The sequence below is a fragment of the Corvus kubaryi genome, unplaced genomic scaffold (genome assembly GCF_017639235.1).
Source record: "Corvus kubaryi isolate FWS band 111438036 unplaced genomic scaffold, C.kubaryi_AGA036_p1.0 69, whole genome shotgun sequence".
Taxonomy (NCBI): Eukaryota; Metazoa; Chordata; class Aves; order Passeriformes; family Corvidae; genus Corvus; species Corvus kubaryi.
In genome coordinates, this window is record NW_024582057.1 from 2,123,589 (window position 1) to 2,138,769 (window position 15,181).

The following is a 15,181-nucleotide window of genomic DNA, read 5'->3' on the forward strand; positions in this document are numbered from 1 at the left end:
TGATGGAGTGACAAAGAACAGCTTAAAACTTCATAGACACCTTTGCTTTTCTCAGTAGAAGAATTTACTCTTTCTTTCTGGTCTTATTTTTTTTTTTGGTGTAATTTGGGGTTTTTTCTTTAGCCTCAATACAGGCAAGGTCCTTCTCAAACATGAAAGAAGGCTCTGTCTGAGAAACTCATTAGCCAAATTAGACATAAAATAATGAGGGGGTGAGAAGGAGGCAGCAAAGGATGGAGGTGGGAGGGGAAATGTGGACAAGGATAGCTAGAGACAGTTCTCTGCTAGGGTAGCTGATTAAAACAATGGTACAGTACCTTGACTAATGTAGAGCTAATTAAAACTGCATAGGACAAAGCACTTCTAAATATACTATAGGGATCAATCTTGCTATGGTAAATCCATCCCCAGTGAAATTTCATTGACTTCAATGGGTTTTCTTCTGGGATGAATTTGGACTGATAACCTAATAATTCTTTTCTGTCTTTAATTTCTAAGGACTTTTTGTCAGAAGCATGGCAAGGAACTTCAGTCTGGCTTTCAAAAGTGCTGAACACTCAAAACTCCTACCAAGGTCTCCTGGAATTACAGGTACTTGATACCACTGCTAATTTAAGCTGAATTAACTGTTTCCTGTTTGTTGTGAGTTTGCTTTGTGTAGCGTGCCAACACATCTGCAAAACAACCCCAAACCAACCTCCTAAATCTTCTGAGGAAGAAACTTCCTATGCATAGGTGCAACACCTCACACAAAGCAATGCAGAGCTTAGCAAAGGCCTCTAGGCAACAATGCAATAAAATTAATTAGTAAAAACAACAGTAAATTATAAATTCACAGCATCTGTATTTGCAGGGCAATGGAGAATATGTACTTGGGCTGGTTACTTTTGTTATCCAATTTCCAGCTGACTGTCCCTGGTCTGATTTGTCAAATAAATTTTATTCAATGTGTTCATAGTTTCTCTGAACTTAAAAAATGTATCTTCTTATACCCCTGCAAAAGCCACATTGAGAAACAGGAAAAAATAAATTAAGGCATCTTAGTGGAAGTTACAGCTGTCATCTCTGAGGTGTCCAAGACTATAATGGAAAACCACATCAGACTTTTTTTGAAAGCTTCAAGTGGAACAGAGAACATGCTTTTTGGAACATGTTCCCTTTTACTGCACTACTATTGTAAAGTCCCCTCTGCTTTGGCTTCCACTCCATGGAAGATGTACATCGTACAGATAATGACAGTGTTTCAATAGCATGCTTCTTTCTCTTATTTAACTTTTTGGCTTTAACTGAGAAAAAAACCCCAAGCAAACCAATTTCCAACAACAGAAACCCCCACCATTCAATGAATTGTGCTCTGGTTTTATTCTGAAGGCTGGCTCTGAGAGGAGGATTACCAGTTTATCTTTGTTACTTCAAAAAACAGATCTGTTCGATTACCCAAATGTTTGGTTTTAAAAAGGGCAGCTCCTGGGGATCTTAAAGAAATCCACAATGCAGCAGGGAAGGAATATAATAGACTGTTTTGGAAAAAAGTACAATGAGGGGAAAACATAACATACAATACATTTGGTGTGAACTTTTCCCAGAAGATTGCTTGAGCCTCATAGTTCACTTACAACCAAAGTACAGCAATGCTGGGCAGCCTGCCAGTTCTTGTTATTGTAGTACTGTGTGAGCCAGTTCCCTGGTGAAGAAAGAAAAGGAGAGAGAGAGAGAGAGAGACAGACTTTTCTTTGCCTTTCATAAGTGTCCCATACTTTCCTCTCTGCTCTCTCTCTGAACACCCAACCACTCCTTACATCAAGGTGCTTTGGGGCACCCTACACTGTGCAGATGTCGTGCTGCTCGTGTCGCATGTGGTACTGTCACAGTTCAAGAGGGCTGACACAGGGCTGTGTCGCCTCACTGCACTGGGGGTTTCAGATGACACCTCTGCCTGACAGTCTAACACCAAGGCACCCTGTGATATGCGTAGTGAGGATGAGTAACACCTTGTCCTCACAACAGAAGTATCTGGGAAGGAAAGCATTCCTAGGAGTGGGTGCCAGGCTAAGTTGCATGTCTACACTGAATTTTGCAGTCAGATGTGAGCCAGGATAGCTTGGGCTTAATACCATGATACCATGCTACAGATGCCAGTGAGGCATCTCTGAGTTGCTCAGAGCACTGGCAGACCTCCTTCATGTCAGCCTAAAAACAGCACACAGACACAGATGAGTTAAAGGCTCACAGTCTGGCCCTGAATGTATAGCAAAACTGAGTATGGATGAAAAAGGCCTCCCATGTTCTTGCATCTATATTCTACCTGGAAATTCATCCCAGAACATTTCAAAATCAGCAAACATGGCATGGGGTTGTTTTTATTCCACCCTTCCAAATCCACACACCTCCTCTTCATGCTGATATGCTGCCTTGAACCCTGAAACTACAGCGCTCTCTGGGAAGCACTTACACAGCCTCTATCAGAAGCATGCTGGGCTCCCAAATGTGATAAGAAGCTGATAAAAATTATCTGGGCGTTAAAACAGCCTTAGTGGAAGAATGTTTAGCTAAATAGATACCATCTGTCCCTTTCAGAGAGCACGTCCTTGTTCTGCCCTGGCCTGACCACTGTGAGCTATTGCTTTTGTGGTGCAGTCCATGTGTGAACGGGCTGTTGTTCCCAGGACCTGGGGCAACTGTTTATGCAATGTGGACTTTATGAGAAACAGTTACAGTTACAGGGATTTATTTTTTTTTAAGAGTTAAAGATTGGTAATGAAAACAACATTTTCGTTTAATACAGAAAAGTACTGGACTGGATCAGCTCAGCTGAATGCTCATATTGGCCTGTACAGCACATTTCTCTGGGGTAGCCAAAGAGGGAAGGAATCCTGAAGAACTATAAGCAGCACACCAATTACCAAGAGAACTTTCATGTCAATAAAAAACAGTGCAAATATTTTCTAAGGGACACTAGCAGCTGGCACACAGCACTGACTACAGCTTTTTAATGCATTTTCTTTACCTCCTCATGACATAGTAGAACAGAGCATGGATAGACTGGCACTACAGATGGCTCATTGAGCTGCTATGCAAATACATAGGAAAAAGGTTAAAGACAAGAATCAGAGGGTAATTTGCTCTGAGAATGACTGCAGAAAACTTTGGAATTTGTGGGACTAAAGAGAGAGTGAAGTCTACCTAGAGGAAAATCCAGCAGAGCATGAAGGTCCCCAGTACAGAACTATTATCATACTTCCCCAGAGAGAAACAGGTAGTGAGATCTGCAGCGGGACAGTCACATCATCCAGCTAATCTAAGCAAATTCCAACTATATATTGTAAATGTGAATCCAAATGTCTGCCATGGGTGATATTGAGAGGTCAGGGTGCTTGAACTACCTCACTGGGTTACCTAAAGGTAGACAGATCAATGCCCCACGATGGATGTCAGAGCCCTGAAGGCACTAGTGGTCCTTAATGCTCATGACTAGCCTAACTTGTGGCCTCCACTCACACCCCTTCCCATGGACCCAAGAGCCCCATCTCAGCTCAGGCCTGGGCCTCCATCTGTGTTTGACCTGTGTTGTGGGTAGAGTGGAATGGAAAAGTAGCATTGGAAGGGACATACGATGATCACTGATTCCAACTGCCTGACTACTTCAGGGCTGATCAAAAGTTAAAGCACTCTATTAAGGGCGTTGTCCAAATGCCTCTTAAACACTGACAGGCTCAGGGCATCAACCATTTCTCTAGGAAGCCTGTTCCAGGGTTTGACCATCCTCTTGGTAAATAACTGTTTCATAATGTCAAGTCCAAACTTGCCCTGATGCAGCTTTATAACATTCCTACATGTCCTGTCACTAGGTCCCATGGAGGAGAGCTTAGCACCTCCCTTTACATTTCCCCTCCTCAGGAAGCTGTAGGGAGCAGTGAGGTTGCCCCTCAGACTCCTCTCAAAACTAGACAAGCAGAAAGTTCTGAGCTGCTCCTCACAGGATATGCCTTTCAGCCCCTTCTCCAGCTTTGGTGCCCTCCTCTGGGCACACTCAAAGACCTTCATGTTTGTCTTAAATTGTGGGGCTCAGAACTGCACACAGTGCTCAAGGTAAGGCTGCACCAATGCTAAATACAGTAGGAAACAGGTGTGCCTGTGTCTAATGCTGACCCTGGAGCTTTCTCCCTAGTGGACCTCAGACCCATGTTGTAGCTGGCTTCTGGATGGCTCTCTCAGATGTATGATTTGGGTTTTTTTTTTCACTCGTGTCTTTGGTCCTGTCTACTTTAAACCTGATGGGTTGTTACGGCCAGAGTGCAGGGCCCGGCACTTCTCCTTGTTGAACCTCATAAAACTGGCCTTGGCCTGTTGATCCAGCTTGTCCAGATCCCTGCTTAGAATTAAAATCTCACACAGCACTTCACCATCACAGCTGCTGTGGGGGTCAGTGGTGGCATTTCTCAGAGCAAAAGATTTGCTAAAGGGGGCAGGCAGGCTTCAGGGAACTGGTTGATCCAGATCATCAGCAATGGGTTTTGAGCTTTAATTGCCTGAAGATGCTGAGAATCAGGGTGGCTGCTGTAAGAAATTGGGATCTCAGGAAAAGAGACAAGGTTTCTTTCATTCCATGCCTTGACATCTGCAGAGGAAAGGAGATCCCATAGAGTCCCAAGAAGAGGGCATTGGCTTTGCAGGGGATTATGAAGGCTTTTGATTATTTACTTTAAGAGCTTTACTGTTTTTGTTGTTTGATAATGAGGCTGCTGTGCAAGCCTGTGTTCCTTTTTCTTTTAATTGCTTTTGATTCTAAAGTGAATCTATCACCCTGAAGGTGTGTGGCCTTGAGTAGCTTCTTCAGGCATAAGCTGTGTCAGCAGTGCTTTTAAGGCCTGGAGCAGGAGGATTGCAGAGGCATCTCTTCAAGGGAAGAGCATGAAAGTCAGAAAGACTTTCAGAAAGAGGATCTTCACATACAAGCCATTCCGTGATCCTGGAGTTAGAAACACTTCAAAGGTCAGACACAGTCCCAGCTGCCTTAGGAATATGTGAGACCCCTATTCAGACCAATTACACTGACAAAAAAGACCTAAGAGTATATGTAAAAATTAATGGAGGTTATAAATGTGTAGAACTCATTTATTTTTAAAGAATGTTACAAGATGGAAAGGATATTCTGTAGCTCTGAATCAGGTATTTCTGATGTAAGGAATGTGAGGAGAAAATTCAGAATTCATGTTCTTGGAATATTTTGTTTGAATATTTTGTATTTTGATTTTTCCTTTCCAACTTCACAATAGAAGATGACCAGTGGAAACAGCCTCCAAAGTGCCCAGTGACTGGCCCAAAAAAGGGTGCAATGGTTGGAAAAGTGGGTCCTCAAAAGCTGCTTAATTTCTGTGGCTACATAAGTAAAAGGTCAGAAAGGGCTCTGATGAGGACAGATGCCTGAGGAAGTGACATCGCTCTGATCAGTTTGGAGGACTGCGGCACAGCACCAACAGGTTGTGCTTTACGAAGAGCATGTATAGCACTGATATAAGTCAGAATAGTACTTTGATTAAAGTAATCTTTTGATTAAAGCTCAAAAATCCAAGTCTTGGGATGAAGTGCAGAAACTGAAGCCTGCTAGCCAGTTGACTGTTCATACAAGAAACTCTTCGAATGTTCACAGCTTTGGTCAGAGGACAGCTAGATAAGAGGTAAAATTCCATTCTGTTATTTGACATTTTCAGTATCAGACACTAGTGAGCACATTTCTTTCTGTTGTGGAGGGTAAAATGAAACTTCTCTTTGATGGGTGTCTCAGCTCACCCTATACGAGTTGGTTAAAAAGGCTGATCGTAGGACCTGATCTATTTTCATTGCATGTGTTACACAGATTTCCTTAAAAAGGAATCTTCTGCCTTAGCTAGGAAGATAAATAATGAGAAAACATCTGCTCTTTAAGCTCTGGACTGACCTATAAATCTTAATGACGTATGCAATCCCAGAAGCAGAAATCATCTACAGATTGCAAAATTCTCTCACTCTCTCATTTTGGTTATTTTTTTCTGTTTGTTGGGGGTTTTTTTGGTTTGGGTTTTGTTTTTTTTTTTCGGTTGGTTGGTTTTTTTCCGTTTTTTTTTTTAAAGCAATTTTATTGTTGTTCCTCTAATTCCTGGTAATTTGGAAGCCTGGGTGTGGGTTTTTTCCCCTCACTGTGTCATTATAACTGATAGGAGCTGGTGAGAGGAGGGCATGGCAACCATAATAACACAAGAGGGGTGGAACAGGCAGCCCTTACAAGGAGCTGACAGGCAGAGAATAATGACAGAGTAGAGGATGGATAACTAACAGTTTGGATGATTTACTCTTGAGAAGCTCTGGAGGGTGGGATGCTTCTTTGCCTGTTTATTTCAACCTCACATGCTGAAAAAATGAGTTTGCTTAGCTACTTTAATACTTTGCTGCATTTTCTCCTGCCAGGGAATGGGAATCTGCTTCTCTCTTCAGTACTTCCCTGTGGCCTGCCTCACAAAGGGAAGGGCGCTGTTAAGAATGACAAGATGTTCCTCTCTCCTTTTGCCTCTAGAGCTGCAACAGTAGCAAACATTTAAAACAATGGTATCAGTGATGATCATAAAATTAAAGAGGCTAGAATTCAAACTGCTGTGGAAAATGTCAGGTTCAGTATGCAGAGAAGGATATCTGTGTGGAGCATGGCTCACCTGCAGCATGAGCTAAGAAAAGGAAACTCCAGACTCGATGATCCTTGTGGGTCTCTTCCAACTCAGAAAATTCTGTGATTTCCCTGAGATGCTGCAAAGCAGTGGAGAGCCTCTCATGCAGCAAATCATTCTGATACCTCTTTGCTTACTGCAAGGTCAGGCTAATTTTATTCTCCATTTTGTGTTGCCTTAATCTAAACATTGGAAGAGGTGATGTTAGGGTAAAAGTCTCAGGAGACTGTGAGCAGCATATGGACCATTTCTCCTGATAAATCATAGAACCATCTGCATGCAAGTGGGCAGGGATGGAGTAATTCTTCTCCTGAAGCTGTTAAGATATCCTACTTCCCATGAGTCAGTATCCTTGGTCTGTAATTTCACAGATAGGTTTGAGGCTAAGATGCCTATGGAAATAATTCACTTACCTGTCCCACTCTGGGACAGGTGGGACAAGTCACATGGGCTGGAAACTCAACCATCTTCTGGGAGTGGTGCTCCCAGGGCAGAAATCACCCTCTTCTGAATTACACTAGAGAGACATGACTTCAATTCTGGAATGGCAGGGCACACAGGCACACTAAAACTAAGACAGTGTTTTATAGCTCGAATGGCAATTCAGGAGCAAGAGCTAAAATTAAACACATGGCGATGCTCTGTTTTGTTGTTTCCTGTGCCCTGAATACCATCTGCTTGAAAATCAGGTGAATAAAAGTGTTATTCTGAAGGGCTGCTCTTATTAGATTGATATTTTCTTTAGGTGGAGCAAAGAATCTTGTCTAAAAGAGGATGTATTTAGGAGCCTAATCAGTAAATGCAGAAGAGACTGCAAACTGATCAGTGATCAGAGGAGGGTGAATGGGTTTGACTGACATCTGGAGTAAAGCAGTGCTGTGCTCTTTCAATTACAGGTTTAAGACTGCCACAATTGACAGATTAAAGGTGTTCACCCTAATCCAAAATTATACTTTCCTCAGTCAAATTGACCATTGTGTCAGCTTCAATTTGTTCAGATACGTCACCCACAGTGAGTGATTGGACTGATTCGCTTGCACACTCTTTGACAGGGTCCCTGTTTTGTGTTCACTCCTTACTCTTGCTATTTCCCTTGTCAGACAGATACTCCAGAGGCATTTCCATTATCTCCCATGTAGCTGTACCTCAGAAATGTACTGGACTGGAAAGAAAAATCCTCAGGCCAATTATTCTGACATAAACTCCACTTATCAGAAAGTACTAGAATATAAAGCATAAGTTAAAATAGCTCAAAAATAGGACACATCCATGCACACATATACACCCCAGGCAGACACCTAAGTAATGCTGTGCTCAGTCCCTGCCATGACTGAGTATGGATGAGCTCTTTTAAATAAGAAGCAACAAAAATGTTGCCTCAACATCCAGATCAAAACAGTTTCTCTGAGAATGGAAGTGCTTTAATTTAAAACAAAAGCAAAGAATTGTTTGCAGGGATCTGTCCTGGTTTTTTTCTGTTAGGAGCAGAAGTGGCCTAATGCTTGGAGAACAGTTACCCTGTAATCTTCCTGACTCTTTGAAAAAGGAAGAAAAACAATGTGTACTAATTTCTGAGAACCTTTCTGATGCTGATTTTCCTTGGGTGAGGAAACAGGTAAGAAGAGATGAGTTGCATTCCTTTCCCATAAGCTGAAGGAAAAAGAGGTACTCATCTCATAAGCAGAGAGATGTGAAGTGGCATTCAGTTATTGAGTTTTACCTTTAGCCAGATTCATCAGGTGGGCTTTTCCTTCTGAGCCAGACTGAAAGCATGTCACATCCTCCTGCAGAAGTTTCACATGGGGAGGTTTTGGAGAGCTCTTAGTGGTGTAACTCACTTGAATCTTATTTTGACGGTGAGGTATAAATAATGGCTTGTATAAATAATGTCACTGTCCTCTCATATTATTTCTCATCTCTTCTAGTGTTTTGCTTTAGTTGGTTGGGGCTAGGGTGTTGTGGGCTTGGGGGGTTGTTTGGGGGTTTTTTTGCTGTTATTTTACTCCCCAAAGTATCCATGGATATAAAAATGAAATATTTTTGATCGGGTTACAAGTACATAAAAATGTCCAGTGTTATCTATCTCTGCAATCCATCTGTCACAGTTTCACACACACACAGACACAGACACACACACACACACACACACAGAGCCATTAGTAGAGTTTCCAGGCACAGCAATATGTAGCCTTTGAAAGAGATACTACTGCTAGAACAAACATTACTTGCCTAGCCACTAAGGAAATCTTGCACTAAAGCTGAAGGAAGTTTTTTCCCCTCTGCTTGCCACAGCAATGCTGAGAGGGACTCATGCACAGGTTCCGTGTAGCTCGCAGGACACTGGCATGTGACAGAGGCTTGTGAAGCAGGATACTAAGGACTGACTGATACCACTTGTTATCACTGATAGAAAATCCTTTGCCTTCCATTCTGAAAATTCCCATAATTAAAATACTTTAATTCTACAGGACATTTGCAGAATGTTCATAATTCTGTCGACATTTTGTCCAAAATACCACATATTCTTTGAAGGACACAGAGTGAAGTTGCTGGATTTTGTTTTGTAATTAAGGTTTGAATTTAGAAAATGGGGGTGTGGGGGGAGGTGGAACTGTACTCTTTCTCTTACGTTTTTTAGGCAGTTTTAACACCTTAGAGAATTGGTGTAGCTCTTTGAACTTTGGCACATACATTATCCCCAACCACAGCCATGACTTTGAGTTTTCTGTGTGCTTAAAATTATCAAGAGAAATATGAAAAGTGAAATATAAGAGCACAGCTGTACCTAGTGCTAATTATTCAATAGTTTCACCTATCTCTATGAGATCCTAATCATATGCCCTCATACATAACCCTCAGTATTTGTATACAGTGGCAGAATTTCTTTTTAATTACTGCTTTTCCAGCTTTCCATAGCCATGGCTCACATTACGTGGGGGTAAGGAAGGTGGGAACCATTCCTTCTGTCTCTTTGGATGTGCTTGCAGCCCTCATGCATAATAAGGCTGAGCAGACACTTTCCATTAAGAGATATGTCCACATGGGATGCAATCCATGAGGGGAAGCCTTGGAGCAGATATGGGTCCTTGTGTGTTTGTTGACTGTAAAAACAAACAGTACCACTGGAACCATTTATGTGACTCAGGGTTCAGTTTTACCAGAGATGAGCTGTTGCTGTCACTCCCCCTTTAAGACAGAGGTGAGAGATTTTGATAGGAAGAAGGCAGAAACAAAGAGGGACCACAGAAGTGAGCTTGTTAGGTCAGTAACAGTTAGTAATGGTTGGAAGCAGAGAAGTAAAATCATCAGAGGGAGCAGAGCAGGGGAAAAAAGCAGAAAACCATCACTGACTTGTCAAGATCTAAAAACCTTCTGAGAGAAGAGGCAGGCAGTGCATCAACAGGAACTGAGCATCTGCATGTTCTAAGGAGAAACAAAGGTTGACACTTCTCTGCTTGATTGACAGCACCTTGGCCAGCAGAGACTCACAAGGTGGCTGCCCCATGGATACTGAGCATATGAATGCTTAGCCTAATAATGTTAGTCCTAGCCCACTGCTGTGTGTGTTAGCAATAAATAAGACTATTTTTATATATGGACAATCCTGCTTTTGGGCCTCTATGCCAGTAAAAGATACTCAAAATATCAAGGGTTACATTTAATGTGATCTGCTTTATTGTGCAGACTGCAGTACTGGCCTCAATTAATTCCTCCTTGAATTAGAGCATATCTGTTTGGAAAACAAAAATCCAGCCTCATTCTCTTTTGATTGAAAAGTTTTCCAGTGATCTATACTCTATTGTAGCCCTTGGGAAATAATTCCACTTTCATTATCCTGAATGTTAAAAATATGCACGTCAGTTTTATTCTGATTTTGACTGGTTTCAACTTCCAGCCACAGAATGTTGTTACATATCTGCTAAATTGAAAAGACCACATATTATCAGGTTTCTGCACCCTGTTTGAATGATGATTAAATAAGTCTTTTGCCTTCTCCTTGACATGCTAACCACACTGTGCCTTTCAGTCCGTACCCTAGCCATGTGCCCCAAGCCCATCATTATCCTGAATGGATACTTTCTGAATGCTTATCAGTGCTTCAACTCCCAGAAACTCAATATTGCAGAGATCATGCCACTACAAAACACAGGGAAGACACATGAGTGGCAGGAGAAACAGTGTTTCCTGTCCGTAGAGTCATAGAATCATTAAGGCTGGAAAAGATCTGTAAGATCATCAAGTCCAACTGTCAACCCAGCATCACCACCATGTTCACCATTAAACCAGTTCCTCAAATGCCTTATATGCTTGGGTTTTTAACACTTCCAGGGATGGTGACTACAACCACTTCTGTGGGCAGCTTGTTCCAATGCTGGACAAATTTTTCCACAAAAAAAAAATTTCCTAATATCTAAACTGAACCTGCCCTGGCACAACTTAAGGCCATTTCATCCTGTCACATGTTACCTGGGAGAAGAGAGTGACCCCCACATGGCTACACCCTCCTTTCAGGCAGTTGTGGAGAGCAATAAGGTCCCACTGAGCCTCCTTTTCTTCAGGCTCAACACCCTCAGCTCCCTCAGCTGCTCCTCATCAGACTTGTGCTCCTGACCCTTCACCAGCTCCTTAAGATCCTTCTTGTGGTGAGGGGCCCAAAACCAAACACAAAATTTGAGGTGTGGCTTCACCAATGCCAAGTACAGGGTTGATCACTGCCCTGGTCCTGTTGGTCACACTATTGCTGATCCAGGCCAGGATGCCATTGGCCTTTTGGCCACCTGGACACACACTGGCTCATGTTCAGCCACTGTTGACGAGCACCCCCAGGTTCTTTTTTGCTGGGCAGCTTTCCAGCCACTTTGTCCCCAGCCTGTAGTGTTTGATCATCGTAGAGTTCTTTTCCAAGTGTAATGACTGTGATTCTATGACAGTTCATAACACAGTTATGTTTCGATCCATGTTGTTGATAAAAGTGTCTCATAGCAAAGTGGTAAAAATTAATTTTTAGGGTAGCTCGCCCAAGTCTCACCCCCTTGACTGGTGTCATTCTGCTTTAACTTTTCTGAACTGACTCTCATGGTAGGCAAAACTCTGCTTACCTTGACACCTGTTGAAGCAAACCTGGAACCATGACAGGCAGGCAGTGCAATCATTGCACTGCAAGCCAGGTGAAATCCTGTCCACCTCTCAGACCAGACCAACACATGTGGATCTGGTTCTTCTTACCTTTTTGATGTTGTTCCTCGAACCCTGAGATAGAAATAGGGCCAAGAACTGATCCTTGGAGACTGGCACTCAAAACTAAGTGACTTCTGCTGCTCTTATGTTTGCTGGTGCCAACAGGCTTACTTCAAGGTTGCTAGCTTATGTTCATGGGCAAATGGTGACTTTAATGTTTCCTGACTTCCCAGTGCTTGTTCTTGCAACCTCTATGTTGTTATGGCATCTGTCCTAAAACCAAAATTATATATAAATGTGAAAATCACTCCTATAAAGCAGCAAGCAATGTAGAAGACAGTGAAGTGCAGGGGATTACAAGTGTCTCATATGAGGAATATGTTGCATTGACTAAACACAAACATACATTTTCCTCTGCTTTGTATTTTGGAATGAGAACGAGGGGGACAAATCAACAAAACAGGGATACCCCGGTGAAACTTCACTGAAGTCAGTACAGTTACACACCAGGGATGCATTTGGCTGATTCTTTTGCTAAAGGCTGTATGAAAGACTTAATATAGAGTTTCTGCATGTGTGAAGTGTATGCCAAGACAAACGCAATGTGCTAAATGGAACCTCTTGATTTATTTAAATAAAAAATATGTTACATAAAAACAGTGGATAATTGTAGTGGAATGGATCCAGACTGGAATCATCTGTCTCGTGTCTCCAGAGTGTCTGAGGAAGGGGCTGTAAGGAATATCTTGCTTGTATACCTAAGCAATGTAGGATATGCAGATAGCAGATAATTTCTTGAAACTGCTAAGATCCACCAAGGGACTCAGAGCTCTCTAGAAGACAAAGGTTATAATCAGATGTAAACCAGCTCTTTGGGCTACAGCTGATATGAACTAAGAGATTATCAAACAGCCCATTTTCATCAGTTATCTTCCTTACAGGCACTTGCCTCCCTCTCCCCTTGAGTTCAGATCTGCTGCCAGTATCATCATCACTCTGCCTGGCCAAAATGGTCAAATTACAAAAATAAAAATTACTATCCAAAGTATTAAAGAAGCACAGTTTGCCTTAACCAGGTTGGAGTATAATCCTGGATGTGTGCTGTGGGCATGGTAGCCAACAATCATGACTTGGACTGGGCTAGAAGAGGCTGTATCTTGGTGTGGATCAGCAGCAGCCTAAACAGCATCTCTGAGCAGTCTTACTTCAGTGTTGGAGCTCCATGGACTTTCTCCTTACAACCCCTAATTTTCTGCTGACTGTGGAGGTACCTACAGCCCACCAGTGGCCTCTCTTCTGCCTGTGCTGACCTGCAAAACTCTAAGCCATGTAACTGTTGAGCTGTTCATCAGAAACCCACCTCACATCAGAGGTTTGGTGGGTTTCTCAAGCTCTGGGTTTCCCCTGTGTTTAATAGCTGTTATTAAAGCCCAGCCAAACAGGGGCTCCCAGAGCACACCTAAATTCCACTTGAGAGCTAGTGCTGGGAAGAGGAAAGGGGAGAAGAGACTGTGTACTCGGTATCTTCAGATATGAGAGACCCAGTTTTGAAGGTACGCCAGAACCTAGTGCTCCCACGTGCACTGTTGGAAGTGGTGCAAAGAAGCTTCCTCTAGACATGAAGCTGTTCCACTTAGCATGAAATAATTATGCAAATGCCTCTAGGAAGAGGTCAGGGTAATCGTAAAAGCCAAAGCCCATATTAACAGCACATCAGGTACACTGAGTGCATGCAGCTCCCACAAAGGAGCACAACAGAACAGAAGCCCTCAGCAAAGTCCTCAGCCAAGATGGGTCACTGTTAGGGATAAAAAGGCAACCTTGCGTCTGTGTATGCACTCACAGCCGGTGGTAGACTATTTTAGCTTTAAGGGTCTGTGATAGGAGGCAACCAGCAAGAAGAGAGTGGGAAACTACATAGGAGCTAAAGCACTCCAGGAAATTCCATCGAATCCCTGGATAGACGTTGTCTCACATGTTGAGAAGTGTGATGCTGCAGTACTGGAGGAGTTATCTTGGTTACACGAGTATTTCAGTATTGCTGTCTTTGGCGAAAGTACCTGTTAGAAGAGCAAGATGGAGTGACAGTGCTTGCATAAATGTATTGGGATGGAAAAATTCTAAAATATGGTTCAGAGAAAGAATTAAAGGTGAGATTTTCAGAACTACTTTTAGAAAGTTGGCACTCAATTCTTTCTCATTTCTAGTGGGAAAAGGGTATCCTAATTGGACACCTTTGAAAATGCCTCCTTTTTTTCAAAGGGATATAAATTCATTTTAATTAGTTTGTATTCTTCAGCCGTTTAAGCACTTCAGAAAATGTCACCATGAGTCAACAAAGATGTGCTAATCAATTACATCAGTGAGTTTAACATTAGCATCCCAGTATTAAATTATTCTTCAACATTTATTATACAGTTTCTAAAAGATGTTTTCTCCTATTAGACTGAGTTGTATGAAAAATAGTGGTACCAAATCCAAATGCCTAGGGCAGTGTAAATATCTTAACTTTGACATCCTGAAGTTTGAATACTGACATGTGAAATCATAATGTTCTTTCACAGCCTCATCCAGGGTCCATAGAAAATTTCTGATGACTCATGCAGGTCTTGTCTCAGGCTTTTAATATGGCTTTTTCAGCTCTATTTAATGCCTGACCTCATAGAGCTTTGTTCCTGTAACAAAAATCCTAGGAGATCTCATTCTGTCTGGTACCTGACTTCTGCCTGATTTCTTAGAAATGTCAAGGTAGTTTGCTAGCATGGTTGAACTCAGAACAAAGCCTAAAGGCTGGTGAATACTGAGCTTTTTTAAACAAATACACATCTAAACAATAAAGTCTTGTAGAATATGCCACACATTAGGTTTTGGCTAATACTAAGCAACTGTGGTGAGAGAGTGAGAGCTTTCTGTTGCAGCGAAAGGTTTTGAGATATAAGAGTCATGCACATCTTAAAACACTAAGAAAGCATGGTGCAGAACGGGGCCTGTAATAACTTCTGATGCTGGGAGCCCATCCTGAAACAGGAGGGGACAACACTGCAGTTCAGCAGTCAAAGTGCTGGACTGGGTCCTTGGAGCTGCATACTTCACTCCTGGCCTATAAACCACACTGTATGAATTACTACAACTCTGCCAGCCCGAATTTCCCTCGGTTTAAAGAAAGAGAATGCCAATTTTTTCACAAAGCTCTATGGTAGGTGATTGTTTTGTTTGATTAGGACCAGCTTGCTCATTATTACTCAGACAGCAAGAAAAATTCAAGGAAGCGAGAATTTTTTAGACAGTGCCATTAATTTTGTTTA

At 42.2% G+C, this 15,181-nt stretch overlaps 1 long non-coding RNA gene across 2 annotated transcripts in view; it reads left to right on the forward strand.

Annotated features, from left to right (window-relative positions):
- Positions 1-267: 267 nt before the first annotated feature.
- LOC121674627 overlaps positions 268-15,181 on the forward strand; it is a 34,110-nt gene continuing 19,196 nt past the window's right edge. Inside the window, exons 1-3 of one of the 2 annotated variants that reach the window (XR_006019731.1) lie at positions 268-395; positions 499-591; positions 5,560-5,678. This is a non-coding gene — a long non-coding RNA (uncharacterized LOC121674627). The remainder of the gene's footprint in view (positions 396-498; positions 592-5,559; positions 5,679-15,181) is intronic. The other variant, XR_006019730.1, reaches the window with a different exon arrangement.